Raw genomic sequence first — 13,561 nt, forward strand, 5'->3', positions numbered from 1 at the left:
TATCTACCTTCACCTTCTCTGTCTTTCTGCTCTTTCCCTGTCTTCCCCTTTCCTCCCTCCCTTCTTTCCTTTCTAGTTCCATCTTTTCTTCTTTCCTCTCTCCCTTCCTTTTTCTTTCTTCCTTCCTCCTTCCTCTTGCCTATCAACTTCATCCTCTTTGTCTTTCTGCTCTTTCCCTCTCTTCCCCTTCTCTTCCCCTCTTTTCTGCCTCCCTTCTTCTTTTTCTTCCTTTCTTCTTCCATCTTCCTCCTTCTCCTTCCTCCTTCTTCCTTCTATTCTTTCTCCTTCCATCTTTTCTCCTTCCATCTTCTCCCCCCCTCCCTTCTTCTTTCCTTTCCCCATTCTTCCTTCCTTCCTCTCCTTCCCACTCTCTCCAAGGGCTAACGGGGTTGGGGGTGGCGGGGGGCAGCAGAGACCAAATAAAGTCAGAAGATCTTATTAAAACTTTCCTATTTGTTGGATTGCATTGCTGCGAACTTATAAACCAAATCAGGGGAACATTTTGCAACCGAGGGTGCTGCAAGGAAAGGAGGGAGGGAGGCAGCCCTGCCATTTCCCCAGTTTTGCAAGGAATGAGAAATGGTGCTTTAATCAAAAGCAAAGGATGACTGCAATCGGAACCACAGACAGGGAAAGAAAGAAAGAAAGAAAGAAAGAAAGAAAGAAAGAAAGAAAGAAAGAAAGAAAGAAAGAAAGATCCTTGTAGCACAAAACCCACCTTTGCATGATTGTGAGAACATAGGCAAAGCAAAACAAAAAAGCACAGCATCCCTCCGTCCTCTGAATGGCACTCCGATTTGAATACAAGGACACGGAGCCGGGCGGGGAGATAAGCACCTTCATTTGCATTCTCTGTGACCATGATGCTTTGCGAAGAACAATCCCAGGGGCTCCCCGTGACTTTTTGCAGATTTTTCCTTTTGTACTTAAAAAAAACGGGACTTTTAAAAAACTCCATAGACTGAGCTGTCAGCCTGACAAAATGCAACCCCTTCCTTCGTTCTCCTCCTCCTTCGTCACTAACAGCTGGGGGCTCAAAAATCAGAGCAAAAATCCAGTCTTCCATCTCTTCCCTCTTCCTGGATTCACTCCGAAGTTTTTTTAAATCCCCCTTTTATGCATAAACACTCCTTCAGCCCCCCCCTCTCTCTGTATCTGTTTGTCTCTCACTCTCTGTGTGGCTCTTTGCCTCTATCTCCCTCCCTCCCTCTGCCTCTCTCTCTGTCATTCTCTCTGTGTGTCTGTCTCTCTCTGTCTTTCTCTCTGTCTCTCCTCCCTCCCTCTCTCTGTGTGTGTGTTTCTCACTCTGTGTGTGTGTGTCTCTCTGTCTCTGTCTGTAAGCCGCTGTCGCACCTGTCATCCTGGATCAGGCTGAGCTGCCTGTCCTTCTTCAACACCTCCCGGGGGTGCACATCCATCATAAAATCCATCGGGTCGTCCAAAGTAGCGGGGCTCAGCAAGACCTTGGCTGAATGCATGCAAACGCTCAAGTCTGCTGCTCGCCACTCCTCAACTAGTTGCAAAGTTCTCTCCAGAGATTCTGGTAGGCGGAGGCAGCGCTTGCCTCTCGAGCTTCGGCGAAGGGGATTTTTTTCTGCGGGACAGAGCCTGGGTGGCAGGGAATATCCCCGCCGAAGTAGAAGGCGAGGCTTTCAAACTAGTCTGCTCCTGCTTAAAAAGGTTGCTGTGGCAGAGCAAAGGGTGACCTGGCTGAGGATTCCCTCGTTCAGTCGGTCTCTGGAATTCCCCCCCCCTTTTTTTTTCTACAGAAGGAAAAGGTTTTTTGACTGGGCAGCTCAACATGATTAAGGCCGTTCTGCTCCTCCCTTGCGCTTCTTGCCCACGTGCACGCGCTGCCCTCCTCTCTCTGATAGCCGCCTGGTTAAAAAGGAGGAGGAGCCCATCGAGGAAGACGAGGAACGCGAGGAGGATCCATGCCCCCATGGATGGGCTCTGGACTAGCGGATCCTCCTCTTCCTCCTTTTTAACCAGACAATCTTTTTAACCAGGTGATCTTCGGCTGCTGCATAAGCCCATGGGTAAGCACTGCCCTCTTCTCTCTGATAGCCGCCTGGTTAAAAAGGAGGAGGAAGCTCCACTGGTCTGGAGCCCATCTGCGGGGGGAGGGATCCCCCTTGCGTTCCTCATCTTCCCGGATGGGCTCCAGACCAGCAGAGCTGCCTCCTCCTTTTTAACCAGGTGGCTATCAGAGAGAAGAGGGTAGGGCATGCCCGTGGGCTTGTGCAGCTCCCGAATTCTCGCCTCCTGTTCTTTGGCTGTTGCAGAATTCCAAGGGCACGCGCTGCCCGGTTTGCTGAATCCGGCGCGACTTCAGAGAAAGAAGGCGTGCGAGAAAGCCCCCCCCCCATCCCCACTGCCTGAACATTTGAATGAAGGAGGCTGCAGGCTCCTTTGTCCTCGGCTATGCAATATTCTTTCGTTCTCTGTTGCCCAAACGAGTGAATGAGGCAGAGGGAGAATTAAAGGAGATTGTGTCCCTTCTGTCTCCCCGTTGCTCAGAAAAGCAACTCCAGGAAGGTCCTTTGGTGGCAGCAGGCGTCCTAGAACCTGCCTGCTAGCAAAGGACCTTCCCGAAGTTGCTTTTCTGATCAATGGGGAGACAGAAGGGACAAAATTCCAGCCGGCTGGGACGGGTATACAGGGCTGGGGGCGGGGCAGGCTTACTTCCGGGTCTGATCACAAAAGTTGGGACTTTTGAAGAACGCCCCAGGACGCGGGACAAATTGTGCAAAATCGTGACTATCCCGCCAAAATCGGGACGTCTGGTCACCTTAGCTATAAGCTTACCTGAATCACACTTTGGGCTCTGAATCACATTTTGCCATTTGAATAGAGGCAGAGATAGCCCCTTGAAAACTCTGCATTGTCTTGTTCTATCATATTTACAGCTATCCAGATTTTATTTCTGTATCTATTTTTTTCAAAGAAAATGATCAAAACACACTTGAAATGCATAAATATACAGAAGGTTTGAACTATGCTGTTAGCTTGACATCTTTTATATTAGAAGCAGAAGCAGATTTTCTAAATGGTCATAAAGACAAAAGAAGGAGCACCTGAATCTACTACTTTCTACTTATCAGGCTGCTATTGTAAACAACATGCATGGGATAAAAGCCAGTCAGAATATGATGTGTTGCAATCCCCATATTACTTCATCAAAATTCATAAGCAAATATTCAAAAACAATCTAAAAATGTGTAACAAACAACTTTTGTTTAGATATATAATACAATACTGGATTTGTAAACTCATTGAGCAAATTATGATTTATGACATGACATCATCAAAAAGATATGAATCCAAGTTTGGAACTGGCAGAAACTTTAAATGGGTTCTTCACATTAATCCCCCACATCAATTTAAAAGTGCAATCCAGTTCATATTTACTAGGGGAAAGGTCTGCTATTTTTCACTAAGATCTCTCTTTTCTGAAAAGATTTAGGATTCAAGTCTTATTTGCAGAACCTCAGCAATATAGAAGTTACTCACTGGAGTATTTGGAATAATATTCTTACTATCAAAGAATATGTTACTCTCTAATTAATAATGACAAAAATGTGTATTATCATATATCTATTCAGATTAACGTAACACAATGAACAAGGTTGGAAGAGAGTTTAAAGGAGTGTAATAGAGTTTGTCACTACTTTTCCACTGACCGCAGTTCTGGATTTCTGTTGGAGGTCATTCTTGAACTACACTTAGTTTCATGAGTAACTTATTAGTTAGTATGGAGGGATATGTACCTGACAGGAAGAGCAAACTTAAGATTTCTATGTGTTTGAAGAATTTACTATGTGGCCCTCTGGATTAGGGCCATAGTCTTGAAGCACAGTTCTCATTTTAAAATCAAATTACATGGAAAACTTTCCTCTGAGGCAAGCACAATTTATAAGCAATATATTTCCAGAAAAAAATGCACTAAAAAAACCCCACTAGCAAAGAAATTGTGTACCATTTGAAAAAAAAAAAGCCTCTAGGGTACAATACCAAACATAGAAAATCCCTCTGGTATTAATGAGAATTTTTGCTTTCATTCAAATAACTGCGCATTCTAATTTTGGCAAAGTCTCATAGTATTTATTTTAGGTCATTTTTTAAAATTCTTCGCTCAATGTGAAAAATACAGAGATACTTTATTTTTCATTATATCTTTATATACATACACACACACACACACACACACACACACACACACACACACACAGTATACATAAAAATTAAATTCCTGAAATGCACTTGTGTACTGAAATAAAAATGTTTGTCTTTCACTGTAATATTACTGCTTTATGTATTCCAGTTTTTCAGAATATACACAAATCATTATAAAACTATAAAGATAAGAAAAGAAAATGAGGTTTATAATAAAACACCCACAGTATTCTATGTAGATGTATACTATTTCAAAAATACCTTACCAATTTCTTAACCTACCTTTATGTTTAATCAACTAAAGTTAGGATGCTGGCACTATTTACAACAGATTTACTATGCTACCAATAAGCATATCAACATTTCTTTGCTATCCGGTTTTGTATTTTTACAGAATGCCAAATGAAATGTCCAAAGAACTCTACTGTATGTTACTAAGTGTTCTGTCTCTATTAGGAGTATATAATTAGGGTTGCAATATGGCTCTGCAGTGCTGGTACAGTTTAATTCCCTCATGTAAAGATATACAACAAGCAAAAGCATTACTGAAAGAATAAAAGCCTTTGAGCCATGAGAGTCTGGATGAGAGAGAACAGATTGCAGCTCAATCCCATCAAGACACAGTGGCTATGCATTTAAATTCCTCCAGATCCCGGAACCAGAATGCTTCCATCTTTGGTTCTGGATGGGATGGCACTGCCCAGACTTGATGCACAATCTGGAGGTCTTCTTGGACTCAAAACTCTTGCTTAAAAAGTAGGTTGCAGCTGTGGGAAGAAAGGGGGTCTTTACACAACTGCATCTCGTGTATCAGCTATGCCTATTCCTGGACTAAGAGAGCTTGCTTATGGTTAACTCATAACTTAGACAATTCTCAGTTGGACAACTGTAATGCACTCTGCATGGACTGATCCCAAATACCATCTAGATTCTAGAAGCTTCAGTTGGTCCAGAATGTAGCAGTGTGGATAATTATGCATGCAGCTTGTTGTGCACATGTGACATTCCTACTCCACAAGCCGCACTGGCTCCCACCAGGCTTCCAGATACAATTCAAGATGTTAGTTGTTACTTTTACAGCTCTACCTAACATAGGATTGGATTACCTATGAACTGCCTTCTCTCAAGAAGGTCTGTCTACTCTACACACTGTCAGAAAGAGTGCATGCTCCAGGCTTCCCCTTTAAACACTGTCATCTGATGTGGTCTAGAAAGTATGCCTTTTAGTGACTGCTCTGGAACAATCTCTACCCTCTCTCCACATCCCAATATATGACAGGCCCCAAAACTGAATGCCTTTAGAAAAGCCATTAAGACCTGGTTTTCCCCCCAGTCATTGAAATCAGTTGAGTGGAGTCCCATTTTGGTTGCCATATTGCCCCTGTCTGCTTGCCATACAGATAGTTCTCAACTTACAACAGTTCATTTAGTAACCATTCAAAGTTACAACGGCACTGAAAAATGTGACCTTTGCAGCATTCCCATGGTCACATGAACAAAATTCAGATGCTTTATGATGGTTGCAGTGTCCTGGGGTCATGTGATCATCTTTTGCAATCTTCTGACAAGCAAGTCAATGGGAAAGCCAGATTCACTTAACAACTAGCTTACTAACTTAACAACTGCAATGATTCACTTAACAAGAGTGGCAAGAAAGGTTGCAAAATGGGGCAAAACTCACTTAATAAATGTGTCACTTAATAGAAATGTGGGTTCAATTGTGGTCATAAGGACTACCTGTATTACATTTTATGTTTTATAGACTAGGTTTTCTTTTTTAATGTTTTATAGTTTTGAAATTGTTTACTTTTGCTGTACTCTGCTCCAAGTCATTGATTGAGTTGTGCTGACTTGCCAAAGTCTTGGAATCCACATCTGAACTTTCATAATATAGAATGGAATTTTTGTTTGTATGATAATGTTTTTAATATATATTGAATTTATATTATAATGTTTCTGCAAAGTCTTTTTTAAGTAAAAACTGTAGTTTTTTAAATTAACCAATTCGAACAGCGCATATTATAGAATTTAAAATAACTAGTATATGTTACTTTAACATATAAATAACAAAGGTGTTCAAATATTATATTTTTAAAATAGTGCTGACTCAAAATTCTCAAATAGGAATTATATTACCTTGATTTTGAAATCTGTAGGCTAAAAATCAAGAAGATGAGGGCAATTCTCATCTTACTTTCCTATGCTGCTGCCAATTTTCTGACAGCATGAATTCTTCAAACTAGTTGCTGACTAGTGGACATTTTTCCCTAGATGGTAAGCAGTAACCAACAATTTCTGACAAGAACATCTTTCTCTTTAACTTCAATTAAAGCTATTTCCATTTAATTTGTATGGGGAAAAGATCATAGAAAATACACCTTAGCAACAAAATAAGCAATTTTCAAATGCTTTCGGGGGTGGTAATATTGAATACGGTTAAATTTAAAGACTTGTCTAAATAACTGGTCAGTTGATATATTTTGAGCAATATTAATAATCAAATGCCCAATTTAAAATATATTAAAAGAAGCTACTTGAAAACTTAATTCTACTAAGTATAATTTTTGGTTCAATTATATTGACTACAAGTACAATGATGCTTAAAAGTCAGTGAATATTTTTGAATTTTCAATTTTTCTGCATAAATATGACCTAAAATTTGTCATCTTATGTCCCAATAAAGAGAACACAATTCAACAAATAAATGAAAAATATTATACAGTGGTACCTTGGTACTCATCATTACTTGAATCCATAGGTCGGATGAGTATCAAAAATAATGAGTACCAAACAAAGTAGGAATAATATAGTGAATCACAAGGCTACCAACTATGGCAAGTTCTAGCTTATGCATTGAGTACCAAACAAATGATCAGTAGCGGGATAAAGGTTTTGCATCAAAATGCATTGAGTACCAAATTCAATGAATTTCAAAGCAATTGAGTACCAAGGTAACACTGCACTTGTGAATTTATTTATTGAGGAAAATAATCCAAAGCTACATATTTCTGTGTGGCAAAAATATATGAAACTCTAAGATTATCAGTTCATTTGAAAGAGAAATTAGAATCAAGTGTTTCAATCAATGGGGTGATAATCATACATTTGTGTGACAGGTCCTGCCTTATCAATGAACAGAATTTTGTGTATTCACTATTAAAGTCTGATCTTCACAACAGAAGTATGTGGAAGGCTGTTATACCTTGAACAAAGGAGATTTACCAGCAAATTCTACAGGAAAATGTCAGGGAATCTGTTCATGAACTAAAGCTCTAGAGAACATGGGTCATGCAGCAAGACAATGATCCAAAACACACAAGACACAATGACCAAAGAATGGTTAAAACTGAAGAAACGTAATGTTTTAGAATAGTCACATCAAAGTCCTAACGTTAATCCTATAGAAGGGTTTTGAAAAGACCTATAGCAGACAGCTCCTATAAGGAAGCCCATCCCTATCCCTGAGTTAAAGCTGTTCTGTAAGGAGTTGTTTAAAACTAATCAAAGCCAATGTGCAGGACTGATCCACAGTTATTAGAAGTGTTTAGTTGCAGTTTTATGCTACCCCAAGAGGGCAACCCAGATACTGAAAACAAAGGTTCACATACTTTTGCCACGCATGTAGTTTTGGACCATTTTCCTCAATAAATAAATAAACAAATGAAATATATTTGATTCCTTTCTTCAATTGGGTTCTCTTTCTCTAATTTTAGGGCTTAGTGAAGAAGAGGTCAGCTTTTAGACCATATTTATGTGGACATATTGAAAATTTAAAGGAGTTCACAAACTTTAAGTACCACTGTATATAAGACTTTCAAAATCAGGTATCAATTATTTCTACAGAAAAAGAAACATTCATAACAATCTCATTCTATAATGGCTATATTGAATTTCCAACTTAGTGTTCATATCACCACTGATTAAGGCCTTTAAAAATTAAACTTTTTTTAACAAGATGACATTTTTTTGGTGAAACTAAACAAGAAAGGGAATTATTTAGAAAATAATCTGAAGTATTAAATACATGTGGATTACTTAAAGCCAATATCATGATTGAAGTTAATTTAAATGAATTAGGTAATTTTGTTCACAAATATATTATGAACCAATAATTCAGCACATTAACCTGCTACATTAATTAATCTTTTCAGCCTTAAACTTAAAACAAGAAAACATAAAGTTTTCAGCCATAATATAAATAACTTTTTTACAAACCGAGTTTTGTTTTATAACACTCTTTGTAGTGCAATTTAATTAACCATCAAAAAAATTAAACATAATCACTTTTCAAAGTAGTCCAGTTGGAGAGTTCTTAAATTCTTAGTGATTAAATCTCCTAGAGTTGCCACCTCAATTGACGTATCTTATAAGTTTGATTAGATACATAAAGTCAACAAAAATTAAAATCACAAAAAATAATTAAATTGTGAGATTAAAAATTACAGAAAATTTAACGATAACAGATCATTAATCCTTGCCATATCTAACCATAGATGATACTACAAAAAATCTGTTTCACTTTATAATGGAAGTTATGCAAAAGTGTAATTTCTTAAAAATTTGTTCGATTTTTGCTCCATGAAAATATTCTTTTTCCTACAATGAAAATCTGAAGTAGCCCCCATAACTTACTTAACAAGGTTTTAGATTACACACAAGGATACATATTCCACTGAAATCAATGGAGCTTAGTTATTATATACTGAATTAGTTTAGAACAGCTGTTTTGCTTTCTTAGAATTTCAATGCCCTAATGCTGAGAAAAAAGTGAAAGAAAAAGAGAAAATATATTTCTAGGGATAAAAACAAATATATTTCTGCAACATCCAACTTAAGCCAATAACCATATATTCTCATACTAGATAAAAACATTCTAATGGAATGTTTGGTTGGCTCTTTATTTGAATTCAAAGCACTCTTTGTTCCCTTTGCTTCGAACAAGCCAGAACTGTGTGCTTATAGGGTTAAAACTAAGGAATGTGACAGTTCTCCATGTGCAGTCTATAGACCTAACTTTTCTTCTTTCCCTAGTGGGACTCTAAACTACATGAAAACAATGCAGTCCACAAACTACTATTCTGGCACTCAAAAGTTTTGTTCATTTCATATAGTGCTATTTATACCAGGATGATTTTTATTATTATTTTATAAGTAGCTATTACTGCAACTGTGTTGTAGGTTTGTAGTGAACACAAATAGAAATAGGCCTTTGTGGTTTTACTCCATACTAACAATTACCTAATAAGTGGATGATTTACACTGGATAGTTTGCTGCTTTCATAAATTAATTTTCCAAATCAGGAAATGACATTTGTACGGCTATGAATCTAAAACTTTGTCTTATCCATTATATTATTTCAAATACTTCAGCTGAAAGACTAAACTGAAACCCTGCATAGTGAAAAAAATCTGTACCAAAGTATTGAATTGTGTGTTATGAGATATATGTCAACACAGGTGCTAAATAAAGGTATATAATAGGACTAAACAGATGAAAGTGCCAAATGAAAACAATTTAATAGTTTAAATAAAATGCATTATTAAAAACAACTGACCAAAAAGAGTGAAAATCAAAGGAAAATGTCAAATAAAACTGTGACGTGAATGTAAATATCCATACTGCGTTACTGGATAATAACTTAAGAATGAGTTTTTAAAAGGATAACTAGAAGAAGTCAATAAAAATGCATGGCTGAAGAAGAGGTGGGGCAGCATGGAAAATAATGAGAGAGTCCAGGTAATAACTTCAGAACTGCTGGATAGCAAATTAAATGTGTAAAAATATGTGTTTTTCACAACTGCTTTCAGTATGATCCAAACATGCATGCTTCTTATTTTCACAACAGTATAGATGAATTTAGAACCAAAACCCCCACACATTTAGCAGGTAGCTTCCAGAAAGCCTTTGAGCAAGTCCTATTGCCAAGAAAAACAAGGAACAGGCAATCTGATTAAAAGACGTCTAGGTTAGTGAAGAGTGTAGCCTTTGTATTACAGAAGAATACCAGACAAGCTGACTATGATGGATACTCTGGTGCAATAACATAAAGTCTTCCTTTGCTCAGTTTCCATAATCAGTGGACCGCCAGCTATTTCATCGCACTGTACCTCTTTCCTGTCTTCTGGATTGGTTTCTAAACACTCCCCTTTTTTTTTTCAGTCAACATCACAGAAAAATGGCTGTTTTCTACCACTTATGCACAAAAGTGGCTTGTTTTATTCTAATTGCTAGGTTTTCGGAGCCGCTTTATATTGCTGGAGAACTGTAGTTCACTGGCCTATATTCTCAGCGTTGAGAATTCAGTTTGACGGAATAAGAATACCAACCACGGTCGCGGAGTCTCTACAGAGCTCTTCTCTCGAAGAGCTGATTGCTGGAAGTCCGGGCGGGCGCCCACCCGAACGGTTGAAGTCCCCCATAAGTAGGTGGGTGCTCAGGCACTCAAATCAGGCGAGCCTCGCTGTCCTGTGACCCAAAACATCGCACCCAAGAAGGCTGGAAAGCCACCGTCCTCGCGGTCTGAGAAGCGCGACCCACTCGTGACACTTCGCCTAGACCTTCAGAGGCTGAGAACCCTCGAGCCCCGCACCCACCTGCTGGCCGACCTACCGCTGTTACCCCTTCCCCCAGACAGCTGCCTCTGGGAACTTACCTCCTCCAAGCGGAGGGAGCGCGTTGCCCCAGCCAGGTTCTGGTGTCAGCGCGGGAATGAAAGGGGGATGCCGGTGGGGTCCGCGACCGTCTCTCGCCGAGTACGACGACTCCCTTACATCAAGATTTAGCTGCGGACGGCGGGGGCTCCGGTCCCCAAAAGCCTCTTCCCGCCTCTAACCATGGCTGGCCAGCGCAACTCCGCGCCCCCCCTTAATGCCCAAGTCCAGCTCTCCAACAGGGGCGCCCGGTCAGGCATCCAGAGGCGAAGAAGGTGCTGGCACGCCCCACGCGCGTGTTTACCCAGCGGAGGCTGCGGGTGGGTGCGAGCCGGCTCCATTCAAATCCAGGAAAGTTTGGCCATTGGCTTCAGTGGGAGGCGCCTGGTGCACCCAGAAGCTGACGGCCTCTCAGTCACCACCATTCCTGTGGCTAGAAAGGGGAAGGGGCTCGAATGCGGAGCGCCAGCAGGCAAGAGGTCGTTTTAAAGTGTGGGTCCTAATTAATGTGTTCCGGGAACATGAAAACCAACACCATCATTTTTTTAAAAAATGCCACTCATGGAGTAGATTACCTTCAAAATCGCTTTTGCCAGGAGATAAAGAAGCAAAAGTGAGGTATTTGGCTCTTCGATTGTTAAGAAGTCCGGAGTGATGAAAGGAAAGTTTCAAGAAGTTTCAGAAGTCTCGGCAGATCTAGACGTCGAGCTTCTCGGCTTCAGATCTCCGAGGAGGAACGGTCGAAAAGTAAGGACTGCGGAGGATGAGGCTGGACCGCGCATCAACATTTGGTGTTAATTCGCTGTGACGAAAACCTAACCCCTAGCGGACGCCCAGTCTTCGGGCTGACGGCTTAGGATCACGCTGACGGAAAGTGAACGCGGGTCAAATCCGGATAATGAAGACGTAGAAGGAGATTCCGTTCGCTCCCCCGGATCAGATTTGAAACGCCTCGCGAAATAAGCCGGCAAACGCCTTAGAAGCAGCTCGATTTGTAAAGTACGAAGTTCGGCAGTGAATCGGAAATTTTTTAACAGCCGCCAATCCAAAAACGATAGTATTTAGAAAGCGGGGGGGGGGGGGGGGCTTACCGTGCACCCTCTTGCCCGCGTTGGTTCCCATTGAATTTTCTTGGCAGAACACGTTTTGTTCAATGAGTTCTTTGCTGCTACTCTCAGTCCTGGGCTGAAAACCTCCCCCCCCCTCCTTTCAGCTCTGAGATCCCAGATTTCCTACTGAGATACAGACCGTGCCAAGGAGAAACTTGACTACTTTATATATATATATAAACAATAATGACTAAAAGCATCAGCACTTTTTCTGGAAAAAAAAGCAGCACATTATATAATGTATTAATTGGTTGCTATTAATGCACTTTTCTTGAGCATAGCGCACAGAAGTCTGATTGTGAGCAAGGAGTGTTTTTAATGAAAGTAGAGTTATTTTAGCTGCAGACGTGTTTACATTTCTGTGGTTTAGTCTATAACTTTCTCTTTTTCTTGCTTCAGAATTCTGCTCTATGAAGCAAAGCCCTTAGCTCCCAGACATTCCAAAAGTCTGCCAAAATAACAGGGGGGGGAGAAGATTTCAAAAAACCCTATGCACACACAGAGACCCCCAAGTCTGAGTCAGGGGAACCACTATATACCCCCTTTCTCTTTATTTAGTTCAAAAACCTTTAGGGCTTCATTTCCTGTTTCTAAGGGGTGGGTGAATAGGGAATACAGCAGATCTATTAATATTGATTTTAGATACTCTGTAAACTAGGTCTAATGCTAAGGACAGTAGTTGACAGTATTGGACAATAGCATACTCTATGAAGAAAAAAACCATAAATATTTATTCCGTGTGTGTGTGTGTGAGAGAGAGAGAGAGAGAGAGAGAGAGAGAGAGAGAGCTGTTTATTGTGCTGAAGAATGGATCTGAGACATTTGTAAGACTCCTGAACTATGTATCCTTTTTAAGTAATTCCGTAGTACAAAATTTGTAGAGTTTCACTATTTTCAATGTACTATGTTGCCAAAAATTGGACAAAAAACTAATGTACCTTATGTTATCATAGCTACTAGCTTAAAGAGCCTCTAATTTTTGATGGGTTGTATAATTTAAAAAGTAAAACTTTGCAACCAATAACAGCAATCCTCAAATAATTTTTTAAAGTACAAATAAATCTTCCATACAAGAGCAGCTGGTTCTTCAGCTCCTGCTGTACTCTATACTCTGACCATTACATTAGTTTATGGAACAATGGTATAGAGCAGAAGTCTTGGAGATTTTGTTACTGAGGCTAGGGCCTTGTGTGTGTAGTTGAGTCTTTATCACAGGTATGTAAATTGTATAGATTGGATTCTTTAATCTTGGCCGCTGTATGTTATTTACTATTTTGTTCTGATGTTTTTATCTTATTTTTATTTATTATTAGTCACTGGCTCATGATGGTTGCAAAAATTAATTAAGCATTTGTTGAATAAATAGATAAATATGGAATACATGAATCATTAAGTAAACATCAGCCCTGGTAAGGAAAGTGGGTGAGAAAGAAAGTCAAGATAATCTCATCTTGAACAAGAAGATAAACAATTTTATAAGATATGGGATTTATTTTATCATTAGTCAGATTAAAAAAAAACATGGAATTGAAAATTATAGAGAATGTTACCAATACCAAAATAATAGAATGATTTACAATAGGATATAAAAATACTTTATTATTGGATATATTGAAGATGATGTA

The 13,561-nt window shown here is 39.5% G+C and overlaps 1 protein-coding gene across 3 annotated transcripts in view; it reads right to left on the bottom strand.

The window, feature by feature from the left end:
• The window catches only part of ERG (ETS transcription factor ERG), a 113,984-nt gene extending 102,677 nt beyond the window's left edge, over nt 1-11,307 (bottom strand). Inside the window, exon 1 of one of the 3 annotated variants that reach the window (XM_087721665.1) lies at nt 10,830-11,307. The gene's annotated coding sequence lies outside the window, so the exon portion shown is untranslated. The remainder of the gene's footprint in view (nt 1-10,829) is intronic. The other 2 variants (XM_087721664.1, XM_087721662.1) reach the window with 2 other exon arrangements.
• Between the last annotated feature and the right edge of the window lie 2,254 nt (nt 11,308-13,561).

Source organism: Thamnophis sirtalis, unplaced genomic scaffold (genome assembly GCF_051295495.1).
Source record: "Thamnophis sirtalis isolate CommonGarterSnake01/CBP01778 unplaced genomic scaffold, rThaSir2_p1.2 scaffold_8, whole genome shotgun sequence".
NCBI lineage: Eukaryota > Metazoa > Chordata > Lepidosauria > Squamata > Natricidae > Thamnophis > Thamnophis sirtalis.